Below are 10,127 nucleotides of genomic sequence, written 5' to 3'. Positions count from 1 at the left end.
GGGGGGTCTCATGATCGGTGCAAGAGGGACAATCCCTAAGAAGACGAGTTTCAACATCAGTACCAAGGACCTCAAAGCGCTCAGGGATTCTCTTCTGACACTCATTCAGACACCACTTATATTCGCCAGACAAAGATCATGGATTTATCATTTACAAAAAAAATCCTTATATTTAACGAAGTTGTTATAGTGTATTCTTTGTCTTTACGCAGCCGCCAAGTGGATTTTGAAAATAAAATAAAAATAATACCGATATTCGACTCTTCTTAGATGAATTACTCATTTTATAATCATTCAAATTAGTTTACTTAGTTGTTAACTATCTTACCATGCTTTCGTAACTACATGGTTACATGTACGTAAAACCGAGCGAGTTGGCCGTACAGTTAGGTGTGATCTTGCATTCGGGAGATAGTGGGTTTGAACCCCACTGTCGGCAGCTCTGAAAATGGTTTTCCGTGGTTTCCCATTTTCACACCAGGCAAATACTGAGGCTGTACCTTAATTAAGGCCATGGTTGCTTCCCTGTCCCATCTACGTATCTACCTATCTACGTCGGTGCGACGAAAAGTAAATTGTAAGAAGAACATGAAAAAGGAAATTGAAGACAACAGAAAGAAGATTATTCCTATTATCGAAACTATCATTTTGTGTGGCCGCCAAGGTTTACCCCTTAGAGGACATAGAGACGATGGACCCATTATATTGAATGATGAAGAGCCTACTGAAAATGATGGAAATTTTAGTACTTTCCTTCATTTTCTTGCAAGAAATGGGGATGAGGATTTAAAAACTCATTTGCTTACAAGCAGCCGCAATGCTATGTACATTAGCCCACAAACTCAAAACGAGATCATTCACGTATGCAATTACTTTATTGTTGAAAACATCGTGCGCAGAGTGAACAGATCACAGTGTTCCACTATAATGGCCGATGAGACAAGTGATATTTCTGGAATGGAACAAATGTCACGTTGTGTTCGATATGTCAACCCTGACTCTCAGACACTCAGGGAGGACTTCCTTCAGATTGTACCGATCACTGACGCCTCTGGAAGAGGTTTGGCTGCCAAAATAATTGATGTGCTTAAGAAGATAGGAGTCAACTTAAATTATTTAAGAGGACAAGGATATGATGGAACTAACGCTATGAGTAGGCAGTTTAATGGCGTCCAAGCGATAATAAGGGAGACCTACCCGTTGGCTTTGTACGTGCACTGCAGTTCACATGTTCTCAATCTTGCTATAACCCACGCATGCTCAATCCAAGGAATCAGAAACTGTTTGGGTACTGTGGGGAATATTTGTTCATTTCTTAGTTTTCCTAAAAGGTTAAATGCATTTAAAGAATCGATAGATGCCACTGTTCCTGAAAGTGACAAAACGAGGCTTAAAGCATTGTGTCTAACAAGATGGGTGGAGCGCCATGACTCAATTGCAGTATTTCTAGAACTGTTTGATGCCGTCGTTGCAGTTCTTGAAAATATAGTACAATGGAGTAATAAAGAAGCCTGCACTAATGCTCTACATATACTAAATCAAGTATTTAATGTAAGTGCTCTTCTTAGCAGATTTTTTCAAAGTGAAGAGTTGGACATTGCAAAAGCATTTTCATATGCTAATGTTGTGGAGGACAGAATTATCAAGATCAGAGGAAACGCAGAAGAGGAGTTCATAAACATATTTATGCAAGCAAGCAAGAAAGCTTCTCAATTGGACACACAAATTACCATTCCTCGTATAGCAAAGCGCCAAAGGTAATGAAGGTATCGGCCAAAGGAACACAAGGGCCACGAAGGGTGTGAAAATGAAAAACTCCCTAGCCCTCGCAAACCTAATAGCGTTGGGGTCGGAAAAGAACAAGAGTTGACCAAGAGAGGTCGGATAGGATAGATGAAAGTGAGAAGCCTGGCACAAGTAAGTGGAAGCAATGCCAGGACTCAGCTAAGGGCCCTGTGGTCGCCAACCCACGCTCCAAAGTTCAGAGCCCTTGGGGCGTATCCTTATGACAGTCATACATGCGCGTACCAGACACGCACAAGCAGTTTCATTATGTTATATCTTAATTTTGTAACTGTAACCCCCCCCATTGGGCGATCCTGGCTACGCTACTGAATGGATAAATAGTACAAGTGTAGGAACTCTGTGTGTGGCGTGGCATTGAGGGGTATGAGGGAGGAGTTGGAGAGTTTGATGCAGATAATTAGGATTCTCACAGAAGACAGGAAGGAAGATAGGACTCCATCAAACAACGTACAGGTTATAGTAAGTGTACAAGAGGGAGGGGAAGGAAAGGAGGGAACTGCAGAAGACAGGTGGTCTAATGTTCTAAGGGGAGGAGATTGCAGACTAAGGGCTCTATTCAGGATCAGAACTCAGGACAGGTATCTATGAGAAATAGGTACAAGCCACTCCAGGTAGAGCAACAGACGGAAGATGAGGAACATGGAACTGTTGCTGAGATGTGTGGAAGTAGGAGGAAGGGAAAAATTAGAAAAGGAAAATGTAGGGTAGAGAATGGGAAAAAACAGGTGGAACAGGGTCATGGGAGGGAGAAAAGGGAGGAGGAAGTAGCTTTTGTGGCTATCAGAAAAGATAGGGCTGACCAAGAGGGGAGTGGGTCAGTGGAGGTGGGTAGGGTTGAGGCTCTGGTCATGGGGGATTCCATCGTTAAACACGTGGGGAAAGTGCGTGGAGGAAAGGGAACCAGGGTAGAGTGTTATACAGAAATTAGGTTAAAGCAGATGCTGAGAAAAGTAGAAGAGAAGGAGGAGAGGAAGGAGAAGGTGGTAGTTTTTCGGTTTGGTACCAACAAAGTAAGGCAAGCTAATATAACTACCAACATAGTTGGGGATGTGTGGGACCTGGTAAATGCAGCACAGGTGAAGTTTAAGAAAGTAGAGATTGTTATCAGTGGAATACTGTGTAGTAGGGATACTGACTGGAGGGTGATTGGGGATTTAAATGAGACTATGGAGTGGGTATGTGGGAAACTGGGAGTGAAATTTCTAGATCCTAATGGGTGGGCAGGAGATAGGGACCTGCACTCTGATGGCCTTCACTTAAATCGCAGTGGTACGTATAAGTTAGGAAATTTGCTTAGAAGGATAACAGGGAGGTACATTCAGGAAAAACGGTGTTGTCTAAGCAGTGGTGATGAGGGTACAGAGATCTGGAAGTCAATTAGGGATAACATAAAAATGTTAGTGTTGAACTGTAGAAGTATTGTAAAGAAAGGTATAGAATTAAGTAACTTGATAGATATATATTTACCTGATATTGTAATAGGAGTTGAATCATGGCTGAGAAATGATATAATGAATGTAGAAAATTTCTCACAGAACTTGAGTGTGTATCATAGGGATGGGATAGGAATGGTGGGACGGGGAGTATTCTTTCTGGTGAAGGAAGAATTTGTAAGCTACAAAAAAGTTAAAGATGAGAAACATGAAATTCTAGGTCTAAGGCTTATTTCTAAAGATAATAGGCAACTTGATATCTTTGGAGTGTACAGACCAAGGAAGGGGAGTGCTGACATGGATTCAGAATTATTTGATAAGGTAATCAGCTATGTGGGAAACAACATGGAAAGGAATGTGATTGTAGCGGGAGATCATAATTAACCACATGTCAATTGGGAAGGAAATGTGAATGATACGAAGCATGACCAACAAATGGCAAATAAGCTAATATGGGAAGGACAGCTGATTCAGAAAGAGGCGGTACCAACTAGAGGGAAAAATATCCTGGACGTGGTGCTGATTAAACCAGATGAGCTCTATAGAAAAACCGAAGTAATATATGGTATTAGCGATCATGAAGCTCTTTTTGTCGTAGTTAAAAATAAATGTGATAGAAAGGAAAGTTTTAAAAGTATGACTATTAGGCAGTACCATGTGGCTGATAAAGCAGGCATGAGGCAGTTTTTAAAAAGTAATTATGATCGGTGGAAAACGGTAAATAAGAATGTAAACAGATTCTGGAATGGGTTTAAAGAAATTGTTGAGGAATGTGAAAACAGGTTTGTTCCTTTAAAGGTGGTAAGGAATGGTAAAGACCCACCTTATTATATTAGAGAAATAAAGTGACTTAGAAAGAGGTGCAGATTGGAAAGAAAAAGAGTCAGAAATGGCTGTGGAAGTAAGGACAAGTTGAAGGAACTTACTAGGAAATTGAATCTAGCAAAGAGTGCAGCTAAGGATAATTGGCATAAGCATAAGCATAATTGGCAGTCATATAAATTTTAGTGAAAAATAGAATGGTATGTGTAGGTAAGTTATATTAAGGCAGAAACAGGTTCCAAGAAGGACATTCCAGGAATAATTAATAAACAAGGAGAGTGAGTATGTGAGGATCTTCAAAAGGCAGACGTATTCAGTCAGCAGTATGTAAAGATTGTTGTTTACAAAGAAAATTTCCAGATAGAGGAGGTGACTAATACTAAAGAAGTATTAAAATTTACATATGATAAAAATTATATTTACAATATGATACAAAAGTTGAAAACTAGCAAAGTGACTGGAATTGATAAGATTTCTTGGGATATACTTAAGACAATGGGTTGGGATATAGTACCATATCTGAAGTACTTATTTGATTATTGTTTGGTTGAATGAGCTATACCAAATGAATGGAGAGTTGTTGTAGTAAGGAAAGGGTGATAGACAAAAACCTGAAAATTACAGGCCAGTAAGTTAGACATGCATCGCATGTAAGCTTTGGGAAGGCATTCTTTCTGATTACATTACACATGTTTGCAAAATTAATAACTGGTTCGATAGAAGGCATTTCGGTTTTAGGAAAGGTTATTCCACTGAAGTTCAAATTATAGGATTCCAGCAAGATATAGCTGATATTTAGAATTCTGGAGGTCAAATGGACTGTATTATGTTTGACCTGTCTTAAGCACTTGATAGGATGGATCATGGGAGACTACTGGCAAAAATGTGTGCAATTGGACTAGACAAAAGAGTGACTGAATGGGTTTCTATATTTCTAGAAAATAGATCTCAGAGAATTAGATTAGGCGAAGTTTTATCTGACCCTGTGAGAATTAAGATGGGAATTCGTCAAGGCAGTATTATTGGACATTTATGTTTTCTTATATATATATATATATATATATATATATGATATGAATTAAAGAGTGGAATCAGATGTAAGGCTTTTTGTGGATGATGTTATTCTCTATAGAGTAATAAATAAGTTACATGATTGTGAGCAATTGCAAAATGACCTTGATAATGTTGTGAGATGGACAGTAGGCAATGGTATATTGATAAACGGGGTTATAAGTCAGGTTGTGAGTTTCGCAAAGAGGAAAAGTCCTCTGAGTTTTAATTACTGCGTTGATGGGGTGAAAGTTCCTTTTGGGTGTTAATATAAGGAAAGATCTTCATGGGGTAATCATATAAATGGGATTGTAAATAAGAGGTACAGATCTCTTCACATGGTTATAAAGGTGTTTAGGGGTTGTAGTAATGATGTAAAGGATAGGGCTTATAAGTCTCTGGTAAGACCCCAACTAGAGTATGGTTCCATTGTATGGGACCTTCGCCAGGATTACTTGATCCAAGAACCAGCAAAAATCCAAAGAAAGCAGCTCGATTTGGTCTGGGAAGAACTGGGAGAAAGGAGACAAGCTGCTCGCCTGAATGGTATGTTCTGAGCTGTCAGCGGACAAAAGGCGTAGAATGACGTTAGTACACGAATAAGATCGAGTGGTGTCTTTAAAAGTAGGAAAGATCACAATATGAAGATAAACTTGGAATACAAGAGGACAAATTCGGACAAATATTCATTTATACGAAGGGCATTAGGGATTGAAATAACTTACCAAGGGAGATGTTCAATAAATTTCCAATGTTATTGTAATCATTAGGTTTTAAGAAAAGGCTAGGAAAACAACAGATAGGGAATCTGCCACATGCGCGACTGCCCTAAATGGAAATCTGGTTGGTTGGTTGGTTGGTTGGTTGGTTGGTTGGTTGGTTGGTTGGTTGGTTGGTTGGTTGGTTGGTTGGTTGGTTGGTTGGTTGGTTGGTTGGTTGGTTGGTTGGTTGGTTGGTTGGTTGGTTGGTTGGTTGGTTGGTTGGTTGGTTGGTTGGTTGGTTGGTTGGTTGGTTGGTTGGTTGGTTGGTTGGTTGGTTGGTTGGTTGGTTGGTTGGTTGGTTGGTTGGTTGGTTGGTTGGTTGGTTGGTTGGTTGGTTGGTTGGTTGGTTGGTTGGTTGGTTGGTTGGTTGGTTGGTTGGTTGGTTGGTTGGTTGGTTGGTTGGTTGGTTGGTTGGTTGGTTGGTTGGTTGGTTGGTTGGTTGGTTGGTTGGTTGGTTGGTTGGTTGGTTGGTTGGTTGGTTGGTTGGTTGGTTGGTTGGTTGGTTGGTTGGTTGGTTGGTTGGTTGGTTGGTTGGTTGGTTGGTTGGTTGGTTGGTTGGTTGGTTGGTTGGTTGGTTGGTTGGTTGGTTGGTTGGTTGGTTGGTTGGTTGGTTGGTTGGTTGGTTGGTTGGTTGGTTGGTTGGTTGGTTGGTTGGTTGGTTGGTTGGTTGGTTGGTTGGTTGGTTGGTTGGTTGGTTGGTTGGTTGGTTGGTTGGTTGGTTGGTTGGTTGGTTGGTTGGTTGGTTGGTTGGTTGGTTGGTTGGTTGGTTGGTTGGTTGGTTGGTTGGTTGGTTGGTTGGTTGGTTGGTTGGTTGGTTGGTTGGTTGGTTGGTTGGTTGGTTGGTTGGTTGGTTGGTTGGTTGGTTGGTTGGTTGGTTGGTTGGTTGGTTGGTTGGTTGGTTGGTTGGTTGGTTGGTTGGTTGGTTGGTTGGTTGGTTGGTTGGTTGGTTGGTTGGTTGGTTGGTTGGTTGGTTGGTTGGTTGGTTGGTTGGTTGGTTGGTTGGTTGGTTGGTTGGTTGGTTGGTTGGTTGGTTGGTTGGTTGGTTGGTTGGTTGGTTGGTTGGTTGGTTGGTTGGTTGGTTGGTTGGTTGGTTGGTTGGTTGGTTGGTTGGTTGGTTGGTTGGTTGGTTGGTTGGTTGGTTGGTTGGTTGGTTGGTTGGTTGGTTGGTTGGTTGGTTGGTTGGTTGGTTGGTTGGTTGGTTGGTTGGTTGGTTGGTTGGTTGGTTGGTTGGTTGGTTGGTTGGTTGGTTGGTTGGTTGGTTGGTTGGTTGGTTGGTTGGTTGGTTGGTTGGTTGGTTGGTTGGTTGGTTGGTTGGTTGGTTGGTTGGTTGGTTGGTTGGTTGGTTGGTTGGTTGGTTGGTTGGTTGGTTGGTTGGTTGGTTGGTTGGTTGGTTGGTTGGTTGGTTGGTTGGTTGGTTGGTTGGTTGGTTGGTTGGTTGGTTGGTTGGTTGGTTGGTTGGTTGGTTGGTTGGTTGGTTGGTTGGTTGGTTGGTTGGTTGGTTGGTTGGTTGGTTGGTTGGTTGGTTGGTTGGTTGGTTGGTTGGTTGGTTGGTTGGTTGGTTGGTTGGTTGGTTGGTTGGTTGGTTGGTTGGTTGGTTGGTTGGTTGGTTGGTTGGTTGGTTGGTTGGTTGGTTGGTTGGTTGGTTGGTTGGTTGGTTGGTTGGTTGGTTGGTTGGTTGGTTGGTTGGTTGGTTGGTTGGTTGGTTGGTTGGTTGGTTGGTTGGTTGGTTGGTTGGTTGGTTGGTTGGTTGGTTGGTTGGTTGGTTGGTTGGTTGGTTGGTTGGTTGGTTGGTTGGTTGGTTGGTTGGTTGGTTGGTTGGTTGGTTGGTTGGTTGGTTGGTTGGTTGGTTGGTTGGTTGGTTGGTTGGTTGGTTGGTTGGTTGGTTGGTTGGTTGGTTGGTTGGTTGGTTGGTTGGTTGGTTGGTTGGTTGGTTGGTTGGTTGGTTGGTTGGTTGGTTGGTTGGTTGGTTGGTTGGTTGGTTGGTTGGTTGGTTGGTTGGTTGGTTGGTTGGTTGGTTGGTTGGTTGGTTGGTTGGTTGGTTGGTTGGTTGGTTCAAAGAGGATGTGTAAGGGAGAAGGAACCTCTCCGGGTGAAAGAATACGAAAGCAGGTCCGTGTATGTGGACAGCCATAGAAGAAGGGATCAACTGACTGAACTTTATGATCCAATTCTTCGTACACTAAAGGAAATAAAATCGTACGGTTTTCTATACATACATGCATTATCATTATAGTCCGTTATGCCTTTCAGTGTTCAGTTTGCAGGCCTCTGTGAATTTAACAAAATGGTACGTCGCGACAATCCTCCATTTGCAACCAGTGCCGTGGCCTCATTTAGTTCTATACCTCTTATCTTTAAATCGTTAGAAACTGAGTCAAACCATTGTCATCTTGATCTCCCTCTACTCCTCTTACCCTCCATAATAGAGACTGTTATTCTCCTACGTAACCTATCCTCCATTCGTCGCATATGTCTCGCCACCGAAGACAGTTTACGCGTTCAGCTTCATCCATCGAGTTCATTCCTAACTTAGCCTTTATCTGCTTGTTCTGAGTACTTTCCTGCCATTGTTCCCACCTGTTTGTAAAAGCAATGCTTCTCGCTACTTTCAGGTCTGTTACTTCCAATTTATGAATAAGATATCCTGAGTATACAAAGCTTTCGCTCTCGTTAAGCAAGGATGGTCTGGAAACATACCGATATAAAGACAGTTTCGTCCGGGAGCTGACTTCCCTCTTACAGACCACTGTTGATCGCAACTGTCAGCACACTAAATTAGCTTTATTACACCTTGATAGAGTCTCACATACTATATTACCGCCCTGGGGGGACACACAAAAGATACTTAAAATTATCTACCTGTTCCAGCTTTGTATCACCAATCTGACTTTCAATTCTGTTGACTTTCTTACCTACTAACATCAGTTTAGTCTTGGAGAGGCTAATTGTCATTCCATACGCATTGCACCTATTTTCAAGTTCCAAGACATTAGACTGCAGGCTTTCGGCACAATCTGCCATTAAGACGAAGTCGTCAGCAGAGGTCAGACTGCTAACTAAATTTCCACCTGCCTGAATCACTCCCTGCCAATTTATACCTCTCAGCAGATGATCCACTTGACTGCGAAGAGCAAAGGTGAAAGATTACAGCCTTGTCTAACCCCTGTAAGTATCCTGAACCATGAACTCGTTCTACCATCAATTCTCACTGCAGCCCAATTGTCATCATGAATGCCTTTAATTGGTTTTAATAATCTACCCTTAATTTCAACCCCCCCGCCCCCCAGTATGGTGAACAACATTTCCCTCGGTACCCCGTCATATGCTTTCTCTAGATCTATGAAACATAAACGCAACTGTCTATTCATATCGTAACATTTTGCATTTACCTGGCGCGTACTGAAAATCGGACATTGACAGCCCCTCCGTGCTCTGTAACCACACTGGTTTTCATACAACTTCCTCTCAACCACTGATGCACCCTCCCTTCGCAGATGCCGGTGAATACTTTGCTTGGTATACTATTCAATGAGATACCGGTATCTCGATACTTCTTGCAGTCCTTCCTGTTCCCTTGCTTATAGGTAGGTGCAATTACTGCATTTGTCCAATCTGAAGGTACCTTACCAACACTCCATTCTAATCTTACTACTCTATGAAGCCATTTCATCCCTGTCTTCCCACTATATCTCACCATTTTGGGTCTAATTTCATCCATTCCTGCTGCTTTATGGCAATGGAGTTTATTTACTATCCGTTCCACTTCATCTATCGTAATTTCACCAACATCACTTTCTTCCTGTCCATTAGCTTGGTTGTTCACGACACCACCAGGAAGTTTCCTTTTACGATGAGAAGATTTTCAAAATGTTCCCTCTACCTCTCCAGTGATTCCCAGGGATCTATTATGAGTTCACCTGAATTACCCAAAACACTGCTCTAACTATTCCTTCCTAAGAATCTTCATTACTGTCCAGAAAGGTTTCGCTGCTGCTTGACATATTCTTTCCAGATTTTTACCAAAATCTTCCCACGGTTTCCTTTTGGATTCAACTACTACTTGTTTAGCTCTGTTTCATTCATCTACGTGCAACTCCCTGTCTGCATCAGCCCTTGTTTGGAGCCATTTCTAATAAGCTTTTCTTTATGTTTACAATCTGCTGTCACTTGATCATTCCATCAAGATGTTCGCTTTCCCCCACCTTTACACATAGTCGTTCCCAGGTATTCCCTTGCTGTTTATACTATAGCATCC

The sequence above is a fragment of the Anabrus simplex genome, chromosome X (assembly GCF_040414725.1).
Source record: "Anabrus simplex isolate iqAnaSimp1 chromosome X, ASM4041472v1, whole genome shotgun sequence".
Lineage (NCBI taxonomy): Eukaryota > Metazoa > Arthropoda > Insecta > Orthoptera > Tettigoniidae > Anabrus > Anabrus simplex.
Note: the sequence above shows the minus strand (reverse complement) of the source record.